Consider the following 12,809-nt stretch of genomic DNA (forward strand, 5'->3'; position numbering starts at 1 on the left):
TATATATATATATATATATTTCAAAACATTTACCAAAGTGCTACTATTTGCTCTTAATATAGGAATTACAAAACTGAATAAAGCCTTAAGAAAATCAAGTCTGGGAAACTGATCAACACACAAATGCCTTTGACAGTATTTATTATGTAGGATAATTGAAATAAAAATAGGATATTCTAAAAACACTGGAAAAGGGCGTTGTAGGCAGAATAACATCTTCTTTGAAGGTGCCCATTTTTCTAAATCTGAGAACCTGTGAATATGTTTCATCACTTGGCATAGAGGAATTAAGGTAACTAATTGACTGGCCTTAAGATAGGAAGAAAATTCTGGATTTTTCTGCACAAGCACAATGTAAACATAGGAGTCCTTAAACACAGAAGAGAGGATCAGAAAAATACACCAAAGTCATGCAAGGGGAGGGGTGAACCAGCAAGTGCAAGAGTTGAAGATGGAGGAAGAGGAGCATGAACCAAGGACTGTAGGCAGCCCCTAAGATGTAGACAAAATGAGGAAACAGATCTTCTTTAAAGCCTAGAGAGAGGAATGAGCCTTGTAGATGCCTTGATTTTAGCCCAGTGAGACCCAATGTGAGAGTTCAGGCCTGTAAAATTGTGTACTAGTATTGTTTCCATATACTAAATTTGTAGTAGTTTGTTACCGGAGACATAGAAAACTAATACAGAATAGAGCCCTGTAGGTGGAAAGGGAGAGGAATGACTGTGAGCAGAGTTTCTGGAAAGAGTCACGCTGAGCTGATATTTAGGTCATGAATGGTTGTTACATATTGTGAGGACACTGTATCTCAGCAAAGTTTCCAATTCAGAACCAAAGACCAAGAAGTGAAAGTTCTGTTGATCTAGAGAACACAGTTTGAGGGACAGAAAGGTTGAAAATGAGATCAGATATATTTGTAGAGGTTTGGTCACAGAGAGCTTGCCATAATAGAGAATCTGTTCTTTAGCCTATATATATGTATGTATGTATGTGTGTGTATGTGTGTGTGTATATATATATATATATGGTCTCATAGGGGCTTACTCCAGGAAATAATAGGACTGATTTTGTAGTTTATAAATATTAGTGGGCGGACCAGCAGATGACATAATGGTTACATCACTGGACACCTACATAGTCAACCATGGTTTGAGTCCCAGATGCAGTGGCTTAAAACTCATACTGGGCCATGTGCATGCATGCCCAAAATCCCAAGAGGAGAATGGAGGAGAATGAATTGTGACATTGTCATCTCTCCTGGGGGGCAATTTCTTGCTTTCTGTCTCTGTTGAGTGCACAGAAAAAAATCTCTCTAAAACAACAACAAAAACAAAACCAGTCTTGGGATACTAAGGAGGATTGGTATAGAAAATGCAGTCCAAAGAAAAGTAGGCCATACCAGAAGGGCAGGTGAGAGACAGTGAAGACTGAATTAGGGTAATGGGAGCCAGAAAAGAATGGAAGCAAATGTGCAGAACAGTGGTCAACAAAACCAGCAAGCATCAGCGATGGCTTGAATGTGAGCCATGAGGTGAAGATAACATGCAGAATGTCCTCTACATCCCTAGATTAGGTGACCAGGGAGAGGAAGGTGCCTAAAATGAGATAGAGAACGGAGGAGGAAGGATTTAGGGAAAAGATGATGAGCTTCCTTCTAGATGATCTGGGATGACCAGATGGAGAATGTAGCTGAGTAGGTACATCTGCAACCTCTGGGAACCTTCTCTGGTAAGATGGGCGTGGCACATGGAATGAGAAGTCTCCATAGCATACGTGGGATAACTTCAATATTAAGAACATTAATAGACTGGAGGACATCACTCTGGAATAAGAAGAAGCTGGGCTGAAGGTAGGACACCAGGGGATTGTAGCATGCAGGAGGTGCTGTAGCAAAGGGATACTCATGAAAAGATAAAGGGTAAGTGAATAGGAGACAGCCTGGAGAACCAGCGAACGTGAAGTCCCAGGGTCCAGGGGACAGAAGATTTTAAGAAGGAAGAAGTGAAGAGGGTCCACTGTAACAGGGTCCTAGAAGACAGGAATTAGATCATGATGATGATGGTTCTGATCACAATCACCATATCGTAATAATGCCAGTAGTAGCTAGAACTTATTGAGCATTTAACAGAAGCTAAGTGTTATGATTTATTTTTTTTTAAGAGAGATTTTTGCTATAGGGTGCATGTACTGACCTGAGAGACAGAGAAGCAGAAAGTGAGAATTTACCCCTCCCAGGGGGGATGGCACACCATAATCCCTTCTCCTCCATTCTCCTCTTGGGATCTTGGGCATAGACACACACATGCCCACTGTGAGGTTTAAGCCACTAGGTACAAGACTCGAACTGCAGTCTACGACAACAACGACAACTGGGAGTCCAGAGATGTAACCATTATGACATCTGCTGGTCCCACTATGATTTATTTAATCGCCATATATAGAACACATACATGATACCAGCAACTACGTGCTTTATAAATTTTAACTTACTTAATTGCCATAACAACCCTATGAGATACAGACTATTATTAGTCCTATTTTATAGATAAAGAAACAAAGAGAGGTAAAATGACTTGTCCAAAATTAGTGAGAGATAAGGCCAAGATTCTTCAGAGACCATGATCATAACCAATAAGATCTGTAATCGCAGGTCCTATCTCATTCAGTTTTCATCACATATGAGCCATTGAGTAGATTCGGCCTTCATCCTAACTAGATAAAGCAGCTGAGGATTAGTAGGGTTAACCAAGTTGCCCAAGATTGGCCACCCCTGTGGCAGGCCCGAAGAGGTGAGATCAGGCTGGAGGAAATGGTCCACATATCGAAACAGATCTGCGTGAGACTATTTCTAAACACAGGAGGCTGGAGAAGACAACTCTAACAAGAAGTGGGTTTCCTTTTTCTCCGATAGGCAGAAAGGTGAGGAGCTGAGCTGGGGATATGTTCCAGGGTTAAATCTTGGTTTGGGACTAGCTCCATAGCTTAGTGCTTAAGGGAGCTGGATTCTCATGGCCAGCTGCAGTTTGAACTCTTGCATGGCAGTTTGAAAAACACACTGAGTATGAGTGCATAAATCCCCCAAATCCCAAAAGAATGGAGAAATGGAGAAAGGATTACAGTGTGACTATACCCCATTGGGGAGTGATTTTTCCTTTTTTTCTTTATTTCTCTTTGTCAAACATACATGTTCTCTGGAAATTAAAAAAAAAAAAGAAAAAGGAAGACTTAGTTCAATTCTGGTGGTGTGGACTATCTCTTACTGTGTTTTTGTTTTGTTTTGTTTTGTCTTTTGATTGAAAGACTGGTGGCTTTCTGTTTCTTATGGGATTGTGGGGAATTCTTTTCTTTGGAGATTTGTTAATTTTTGGTCTTGCTAACAAGGAGTTTGAACAAATCTCAAGTAATTGAACTTTTTCGTTGTTTGGTTTTGTATACATGGTAGGCTAATACAATCTGGTACAGTTCTCTTAGATTAGGAATTCTTTGTTGGCTTAAAGCAGAACATGAAGTTTTCAAAACCACATAACTATATAAATTTTTAATTTTTATTCTATGAAAAAGACTCAGCTTTTTTTTTTTTTTTTTTTTCTCCGAACAAAGCCTTACAAAGCCCTGGTGTTCTTTCACTCACTTCCACCCCAGCTTTAAGGAATGCAATGAGAGTCCTCTAGTCCAGGGAACAGTGACCACTGGGTATCAGAGGCTGATCTCAGAACAGAGTCAGTACAAACAACAAACAAAGCTGAAACTCAGCTGGGCATTATGCCCAAGAAAACCAGCCACACACGAATTCACACCATGGGGGAAGGAAAAAGGGAGGGGAAAAAAAAAAAAGACGTTCCAAAAACAAACTAAGGAGAAAAAAAAGCCTGGCTGAGAAGAGGACTCCACACTGATCTTCTCCTCTCTTACCTCCCCACCCAATGCCTGAAAAACAAAGCCTGAGAAAGAACAGTTTCTTGCCCAGGAGAAGGGCACTGATCCAGTCCTTTAACTTATTAAGAAAGCAATGACAGAGACCAAGAGCTCTAACTCCACAGAGAAAAAAAGATGACTTTGATTCATGCATAAAGGAAAATATATTTTGTTTAAAGATAAAAACTTAGAAATGCTTTATCTTTATTATTAATATGTAGACATCAGCTTAATGGAAGTATCTGAAAATGTATGAATTAGTTGAGGTAATGCTAGCTGCTGGAATAGACAAACCTGAAACCTCAGTGACTTTATACAATGGAAATTTCTTTTTGGCTCCTGTAAAGCCCTATTGGTAGAAAGGAATAGGTGGTGGCATATTCTCCTCCAGAAATTCATCCGGTCCGGAATAAAGATAGTTCTGTCAACTATAATGTGTGGTTGCCCAGGTTGCCCAGGACACTGGCATTCAGCCAGCAACAAATAGAGAGAGAGTGGAGCTTATACATCATATTTTTATTCACTAGGTCAACAAGTGACAGATGATACTTTTGCTCATCGTGTTTAGCTAGAACTTAGTCACATGGCCACATCTGAACAGAGTGATGGGAGGTGTAGGCTCTGTGTGGGGAGCCACTTCTCAGCAAAAACTCCTAATTCTGGAAGGGAAACATTGGTCAACAGGGGAAACAAGATGTCTTTTCTACAATGGTTTGGCTGCTCTTTACCAAATCTATTTGCTGCATTGGTTTAGTGTTTTGTGAAAGAAGTGCCTTCGTCACGTGGTTGAGACAATTCTTTGGTTTCAGGACTGTTTCTTTTACTAAAGTATGTTTCCTGATCATCAATGCCAAAAGCACTCTCAGACACCAGGCCAGCCATAAACACCATACACTTCCTAATGACGCCTTCGGGATTGCTATTCGTCTGCCTCAGAGCCAAAAATTACTCAGAATTTCAATATATTGGCTAATTCTTAACTCTGACTAGAACAAATTATCAGAATAATCTCATCAAACAAACCTCCTAATGGGTTCCACTCTGATCAACACTCTCTTAAGACACTATGCATTTTGCGTATTTAGTTTTTTTTTTCCTGAAACTTTTTTTTTTTTAATTCAATTTACATTCATTCCCTAAGCATTGTCACAACATACAAAATGTGGGAACCAGCAGTTAGCGTAATGGCTATGTCGCTGGACTCCCAAGTAGCCGACCCCGGTTCGCGTCCCAGACCCGGTGGCTTAAAACTCACGCCGGGCGTGTGTGTGTGCGTGCCCAAGATCCCGAGAGGAGAATGGAGAAGGGATTGTGGCGTGACCATCCCCCCTGGGGGGTGATTTCTCGCTTTCTGACTCTATGTCTCTCTCTGTCTGGCAAATGCACGCTCCCTATAGCGAAAATCTCTCTCTCTCTCTCAAAAAAAAGTGATTTCCCATCCAGAATATACTGCATAGTGGCTTAATCATGTATGTTATTATCAAAAATTTTCCATTTCTAGCATTTTTTTACCCCAATTTCTAGCCCTCTGTCCTTTCCCACCCTCAATATCAACTGTGACTATAAAGCAATGTGTAAACATCACAGAAGACTACTATGCATTCCAAACAGTCATCATGGGGGGACCAGCCACTTAGTGTTATTACAAGATGATCATTTCTTTAAATGTCCCTGGAACTCTTCTTTTGAAATCATATTCAGAGATAGTGTTCCATAAAAACATGAGATTGTTGAACTTGAGGGAAACTTAGATTCTCCAGTCCAATGCGCTATTCAATGCTTTAGTCCTTTCTACCACGCCTCTGCCAGCTGTTCTCCAACCTTTAATCATTCATTCAGCATGTGTCCTGAGGCAGTGCCTTGAGGCTGAGGATAACTCAGTGATGAAGTATGGTCCTTGATTTCATAATTCAATAAGGGAGATGGTATAAAGTTAGGTCATTACAAGGTAAATAAGCAAATACCATAGCTAAGGCAGGAAAGGGATACAAATGCTAGAGGTATTAGGTTAGCTTCAGAGTAGATTCTTGATTTATGTTTTTTTTAAAAAATTAAAAGAATTATTCCATTTAACTTGATTTGTTTTATTTATTATATTTATTTATTTTAATTTGACCATCGAGGGACAGAGGGAGGGAGGGAGGAAAGGAGAGAGGGAGGGAGAGAGGGGGAGAGAGAGAGCGAGAGAGCATGCAAGCTGCCAGGTCCAGGACTTGAACTGTGGTAGCCCTGTAAGAGTCCAGTGACCTTAACCACCACATCATCTGCTGGCCCCAATTTTTTTAAAAAAATTATGTTTTGATAGAAAATGTTGAGTTGTCCAGGCTGAGAAGGTATGATGGTTTAAAGGATATTGTAAAGGATTGGATAACAGAGAGGCTTAGAAGGTTTGGGAAGGAATAAGGGGGGGTGGGAAAGACTGTACATCTATGCTTATTGCAGCATTATTCACAATAGCTAAGACATGGAATCAATCTAAATGCCCAACAACCAAAGACTGGGTTAAGGAAAAGCGGCACGAAGATGCAGTGGTATACTACTCCTTCATAAAGAGCAATGAGATAGTGTCAAAAGACACAGACTAAACAAACCTAGAAGATTTAATGGGAAGTGAAACTCGCCAAACTCTGAAAGACAAAGACTGTATGTCCCAGCTTAACATATGCTAACTATATTCTATGGCAGATATTGAAAGAAGCAGAGAGGGCAATTGAAGATACCTGAGACTGCAGGGAGTAGAGGGGTGGTGAGGTGGGAAAGTGGGAGGTGGGGAGTGAGAGGTGGGGAGGTGGGATGTGAGGAATGGAGGTAGGAGGGGAGAAGCTCAGGGGAAATGATTAACAAACACAAGAATGCATGCAAACAAGGCAAAATAGGTTATGAATGGCATACCACAAGAGAGTTAAAAAACAAAAAGGGCATTGCCGGTCTTATATAAATATCTCAAAACTGAACACAGAAACAATTACAGTAGAACAAAATCAAAGGTGCATAACATAATGTAACATTCTTTGTTGAAAATGATGAATAATGTCCTTGATTTGATTATCACACACTGCATGCATATTTGAAAAACCACATTATACCCCACAAAGGTATACATAGTTAAATGTAAATAAGAATTATAAAATAAATGAAATTAAAACAAGAAACCTCCTGAAGTCAGTACGTTTGTACAAATTAAACATTATAAATGTACTTTTACATTAATAAAGAGTATGACTAGTCTAATGAATATATTTATAAACACACACTTTACTTGTCTATACCAAAAGTATAAAAGTAGTAATTTTTTTTATAGCCAGAGAATGTATGCACTTGCCAGAGAGGAGAAAGAAAGAGAGGAAGAAAGTACTCTCTGGTGGCCTGTGGCCACGCTGCAATTCCTTCTCTTCCACTTCTCTATCCTATTGGGATTTTGGGAGCACTTGCTACACATACACCCTACCTTGTGCATTTCTGTTTCTCAAGCTGCCAGGGCCCAGATTCAGACTATGCTTGGCCATGTGGGATCCGGCTCCCCTAAGCACTAGGCAACAGTGCTAGCTCAATATAATTATTTTCAATATTTTTCTCCCAAAAGTTATCAATTAAGAAAGACTAGGTTCTGATTACCTTTGGACTTTAGTAAGGCACCTAATAAATAAATAAAATCGTACTACATAAATCATTGTAATATAAAGACTATAAAGACTATGAAGTCTCTCTGTAACCAGAATCTAAAATTCCAAGCTTTTTTCACCCTTATCATCAGCTTTTTGAAAGCACCACATGGCAAGTATCGACTCTTGTTCACCGAGATAAAATATTAGCTTTTATTTTTTCACATATGAAGTGCATAATGATTAAGGATTCTGGTTGCTAAGGGTGAAACGCTGCTTCAAACTCGAAGTTCAATTGTTCTGTGAATTTGTAATTGTACCCTTTCTGAGGGATGGGGAAGGCAGAGGAGGAAATTCACAAAAGTGACACAAAGTAGATAATAATAGAGCCCCATGAAGAATGCATAACGATGTTCAAGGTGTGAGAGAAATTGTTTTCATCACGAAGAATGATCTCTGATCACCTGCTGTTAGTAACTGCTGACAGGGCCATAGATTTAAGGACCCTTTTGTGTTCTAAAAACAGATCAAACACCCAGGTCCTGATCTCCACAAGAAATTTACATTTTCCTTATTCTGCTACTGCATCTGTGAAGGTGAGGGTAAGGTTGTATGATAGAACTAACCACTTGATACTCGTGTCTGGTGACAGACATGTGGATGTTACCCCAAATGAAATCTAAACTATTAGCCAACTTGACCTCTTGGCCAACATTGAGGGAAGCTCTTAGTTTAGACTGACAGGGAATTATAAGGATGCTAATATTTGTAGAGACTGTATCAGGTATCAGACTCTATACTGGATGATTCTTAAAAGTCCATGACAATTGATTCAAGTAATAATTATATGCTCAACTCAAAGATGAGCATATCAAGCATGACAGCATGTAACTTGCCAAAGTTTACAATGCCAGTAAGTGGCAGAACCCAGAATCTAGGATGATTTTATACCCTTCTGCTACATTTTGCGTGCTGCCCAAAATTTGCATATGGAGATATGATTGTGAAAGCATTAAGAAAAAACTTAATACCTTCATGGTATCAAGAAGTGGGTCTCTGGGAGTGATTGGGGTGGACTATCTATGACTGATTCCCGATGGGGTTAAAAGGAGAGAGAATAAAACCAGGAGAGAGGTGTGGAATACAGACCACACTCCTTCCTGACCATGTGATGAAGCCAGAAGACCCTCTAGCAGGATGGTCCTGGATCTTAGACCTTCAAACCATGAACTAAATAAACCTTTATTCTCTTAAATTACCCAGACCCAGGGATTTCCTGTTATTAGCAACGGAATATACTAGAATACCCTCCAAACACAGTTCACCCTGTCTTCTGCTTCATCCTGCCTCACTTAATTTATACTCTCTCCTTTGACATAAATTAGGTACCAAGTATTTTCATGATGTGGCATTGTGACTACCCAAGTTATCCAACCTCCTTCCCCTTCCCCTCACCTAAAACCTCAAGACTTTACCTTGCCATTACATATTTTAGTTATGATTTTCAGTTATGCTTTTACATGATAGATTTAAAGAAAACTGTCAGAGAAGGAAAAAACAGTTGGCTGCTTAGGTGGCACCCCAACGATGACATTGTTTTGGTGTGATTTCCATTATCCTTGATCAGTTTCTCAGCTTTTTGAAAGCAGAAGTGAGATGCTGTAAGTTCATTTGGAGATGATCAGATTCTGGGTGACTGATTAAAGTTCATCCAACCTGCACGAAACCAATTAGTAACACAGACACTAAGTTAAGTGGAAAAGTGATTTGTCTAAAAATGTAAATCCTATTCTCCATGGAGAACATGCTTTTTAGTATAGAGTATCAGAGAAATCAGAGAAGAGAAGAAATACTCTTAAAGTCTGTCATCCAGGTTTAGAAAAGCCTGACAAACTACCTTCATTTCACAATCAATTCATTCCTTGGGTGACTTTTCCAGCTACACACACCCATCCCCTTTGGATAGTGCTCAGAAAAAAGCTGACAACATAATTCGTTTCCCTTTTTAAGAGATATTTTTGCTATAGGGGTCATGCTCTCATCAGAGAGACAGAGAAACAGAGAAACAAACAGTGAGAACTCTCTCCCCAGGGAGGATGATAATGCCACAGTGCCTTCTCTATTCTCTTCTCAGAATTTTGGGTATGCATACACATGTTCCCAGTGTGAGTTTTAAGCGACTGTATCCAGGACTTGAACCGTGGTTGACTATGTGAGAATCCAGTGACATAACCATTATGCCATTAGCTGGTCCCACAAAATTTTAATACTATACTACTTTTTCTATGAATTATTACCTGTCTCATGATTTTGTAAATACTAGGATGTATTTCGAATGAACCTGTGATGTATAGACTACATTGAAATATTTCTTTTTTTTTTTATTTTTTTTTTATTTTTTTTTTATTTTATTATCATCATAATCTTCTTTCTATTACACTAGATTACATATAACTTTACATTGACTTCCATTGCTTTTTCAAAATGGGATGCCATGCATGTCAGTCAATACAGAGATATCAATCTCCCCGCTTTATCATTCAATATCTTTTCCATGCTTTTCCCAATAATTGTTATTATTATTATGTGTGCTGGCAGGGATGGGGCATAAAAGAGAGAGACAGAGTGAGAGAGAAAGAGAGAAAGAGCAAGAGGGAAAGTGAGAAAGCACCCCCTTCATCCAGTGGGAATAGCCAGGCCATAATTCCTTTTTCTCCATTCTCCTGTTGGGATTCTAGGCACACATGCACAAGAGCCTTGTATATTTTTCAAGATTCCAAGTCCAGGACTTAAACCCTACAGTTGATCACTTGGAATCCAGTTCAGGCAACCACCAGGCAATGGACTGACCCCAAAATGCTTCCATTATTTTAGGGTACAGTTCCCCACTAATACCCTAGTCTTCTGTGTAGCATGTTTGTAGTATTAGTTCTTTAGCGATTTTGTTTTAAGCTAAAGGTATAGCTTTAGAAATACCAGAAATATGAGAAAATCCTGAGGCTTGTTGGAAATGAGAAAGATCTTTTAGTGCCCTTCAAATACTAAAACCTTTATGGTCTCTTGTGAACTGACAAATCTCATATAAATGAAAAAAAAAAATGGATCATCTGCTGGGGTGTACTATAGCTTTTGACTATTTTTCTGACCTGTTGTATTTATTTTAGAAAAAAAAATAGTATTTTTCTTAAAAATGTTCCAGAGGGCATGTATGCAGGGGAGAGAGAGACACAGAGAGAGAGAGGGGGAGAGGGAGCAGGAGCAGGAAAGGGAGGAGAGGGAGGAGAGGAAGAAGAAGAAGAGGAAGGGGAAAGGGAAAGGGGAAGAAGAAGGGGAAGAAGAAGATGACGATGATGAATGTGAAGACGGCATATTCTAGGCTGGCATGGCCATGCTATACTTCCTTGTCCTCCTTTTCTATATCATGTCTGGATTTTGGGCATGCATGCCCACATGCCCAGTATAACTTCAAGGCACTGGGGCCAGGATCTGAACCACTTAAATAGCCAGGTGGAATTTGGCTGTCCTGACCAATATTCCATTGAGTCAGCCCTGTTGTCTTTCTTGATTTGTTTATATATCTACTCATTTTTCTTCCTTCTATTACTTTTTTTTCTTTTAAGGTTTTTACCATTAGGTTACATGCACTCACTGCTGGGGAGGTACACAGAGAGAGGAAAGTGAGAAATCATCCCCCAAGGGGGATGGCCATGCCACAGTCTCTTCTCTTCCATTCTTTTGGGATCTTAGGCATGTGTATTCGCTTGCCTGTGTGATTTTCAAGCTGCCAGGTATGGAACCTGGACTATGGTTGGCCATGTGGGAATCCAGTACTTTACCATGCTATCTGCTGGCCCCTTATTAATCTCTATTACTTAAAAAAAATCAGTATATTTCTATCCAGAGAATATAAACATTGTGTTTGGTATAAAGTAGTCTGCTAATTCTAGAAATTTATTATCTGACCATTTACTAATTTTAAAAATTGTATTATTAGATCCTTGAAAATAAAGGGATTATCAGATACAAATTTGAGTTTCTAAGTATTTCAAAAGAAAATTAAACCAAGTAGATGGGATTTTTCAGAACAGTAAAACTTCCTTGCCGATGTTGGCAATGGAGAGCTATTCTTTTAAGATAGGCAAAAGGTAGATATAAGACTTAGTCTTCCTTTCCTTCAATTTCTGGTAGAGGAAAAAAAAAACAAGGAAGAAAATAAAATCAACTATGGATCAAAAGTATCAGCATTATTAATTAGTGCAAGTGCTCAAAATTTCCCGAATCCAGAACTCATTTTCAGCACTAGAAGTTGGCAGCATGAGAAGGAGGATTAGAGGTGACACAAGTGGGATAACATGCCCTTTATGTTCTACATGTGATCTAAGTTTTGAAATCTTAGTGCCTACAATGAGAACCCAGTTTGATTTAAATATCCAGTCACAGGCAGAAAAATTGGCACAGAGAACAAGAGAATATGTATTGTTCATCCCTTTATGAAAACTCTGCTCAGTTGAGCTAAGCAAATGGAGTCTAAGAGTTTGAGGAGAAGGCAAAGTAGAAGCCCACTGTGCCAGAGAAATGAAGATCCACAAGAAAGACAATAACTCATGACTCATGCTTTGTGTACCCAGCTCTCATCGATTAGATTTGATGCTGCTAGTCTCCTGGAGAAGAGTAAGAAGGGGAGATAGATTGGTTGAAAGGGCTCCTTTCACAAAACAACTACAATAATAAATAAGTTTTGAAAGATTGCAGAACAAAAGATTAATATACAAAAATTAATTATATACCTATAAACTGGTAATGAACAATCTGAAAAGGAAATTAAAAAAATAAAATAATCTCAGCACAATAGCATCAAAAGGAATGAAGTAATTTGGAATTAACAAAATGAGTGTAAGACTTGTATAGTGGAAACTATAAAACGTTTTTATAAAAAAGTTAAAGCCCTTATAAATAGATGAAAACACACTCCATGTTCATGGTTTAAAAAACGATATTATGATGATGAAAATATTCCTTAAATTGATCTACAGATTCAGTGCAACCCCTGTCAAAATCCTAACTCAGTTTTTCTCTTTCTTTGTAGAAACTGACAAGCTGATCCTAACATTCATATAAAATTGCAAAAGTCCTCAAACATCCAAAGCAATCTTAAAAAAGAAGAAAAAACTTGGAGGATAAACATGTCCCAGTTTCAAAACTTACAACAAAGCTACACTAAGTAATCAAGACAGTGTGATTCTGGCTTAGGAATGGGCATATGAATTAAATATATATATATATATATATATATAT

At 38.7% G+C, this 12,809-nt stretch overlaps 1 protein-coding gene across 1 annotated transcript in view; it reads right to left on the bottom strand.

The window, feature by feature from the left end:
* Positions 1-12,809, bottom strand: part of RARB (retinoic acid receptor beta) — a 430,651-nt gene that overhangs the window by 356,736 nt on the left and 61,106 nt on the right. The window lies entirely within an intron of this gene.

Source organism: Tupaia chinensis, unplaced genomic scaffold (genome assembly GCF_000334495.1).
Source record: "Tupaia chinensis unplaced genomic scaffold, TupChi_1.0 Scaffold000368_1, whole genome shotgun sequence".
Taxonomy (NCBI): Eukaryota; Metazoa; Chordata; class Mammalia; order Scandentia; family Tupaiidae; genus Tupaia; species Tupaia belangeri.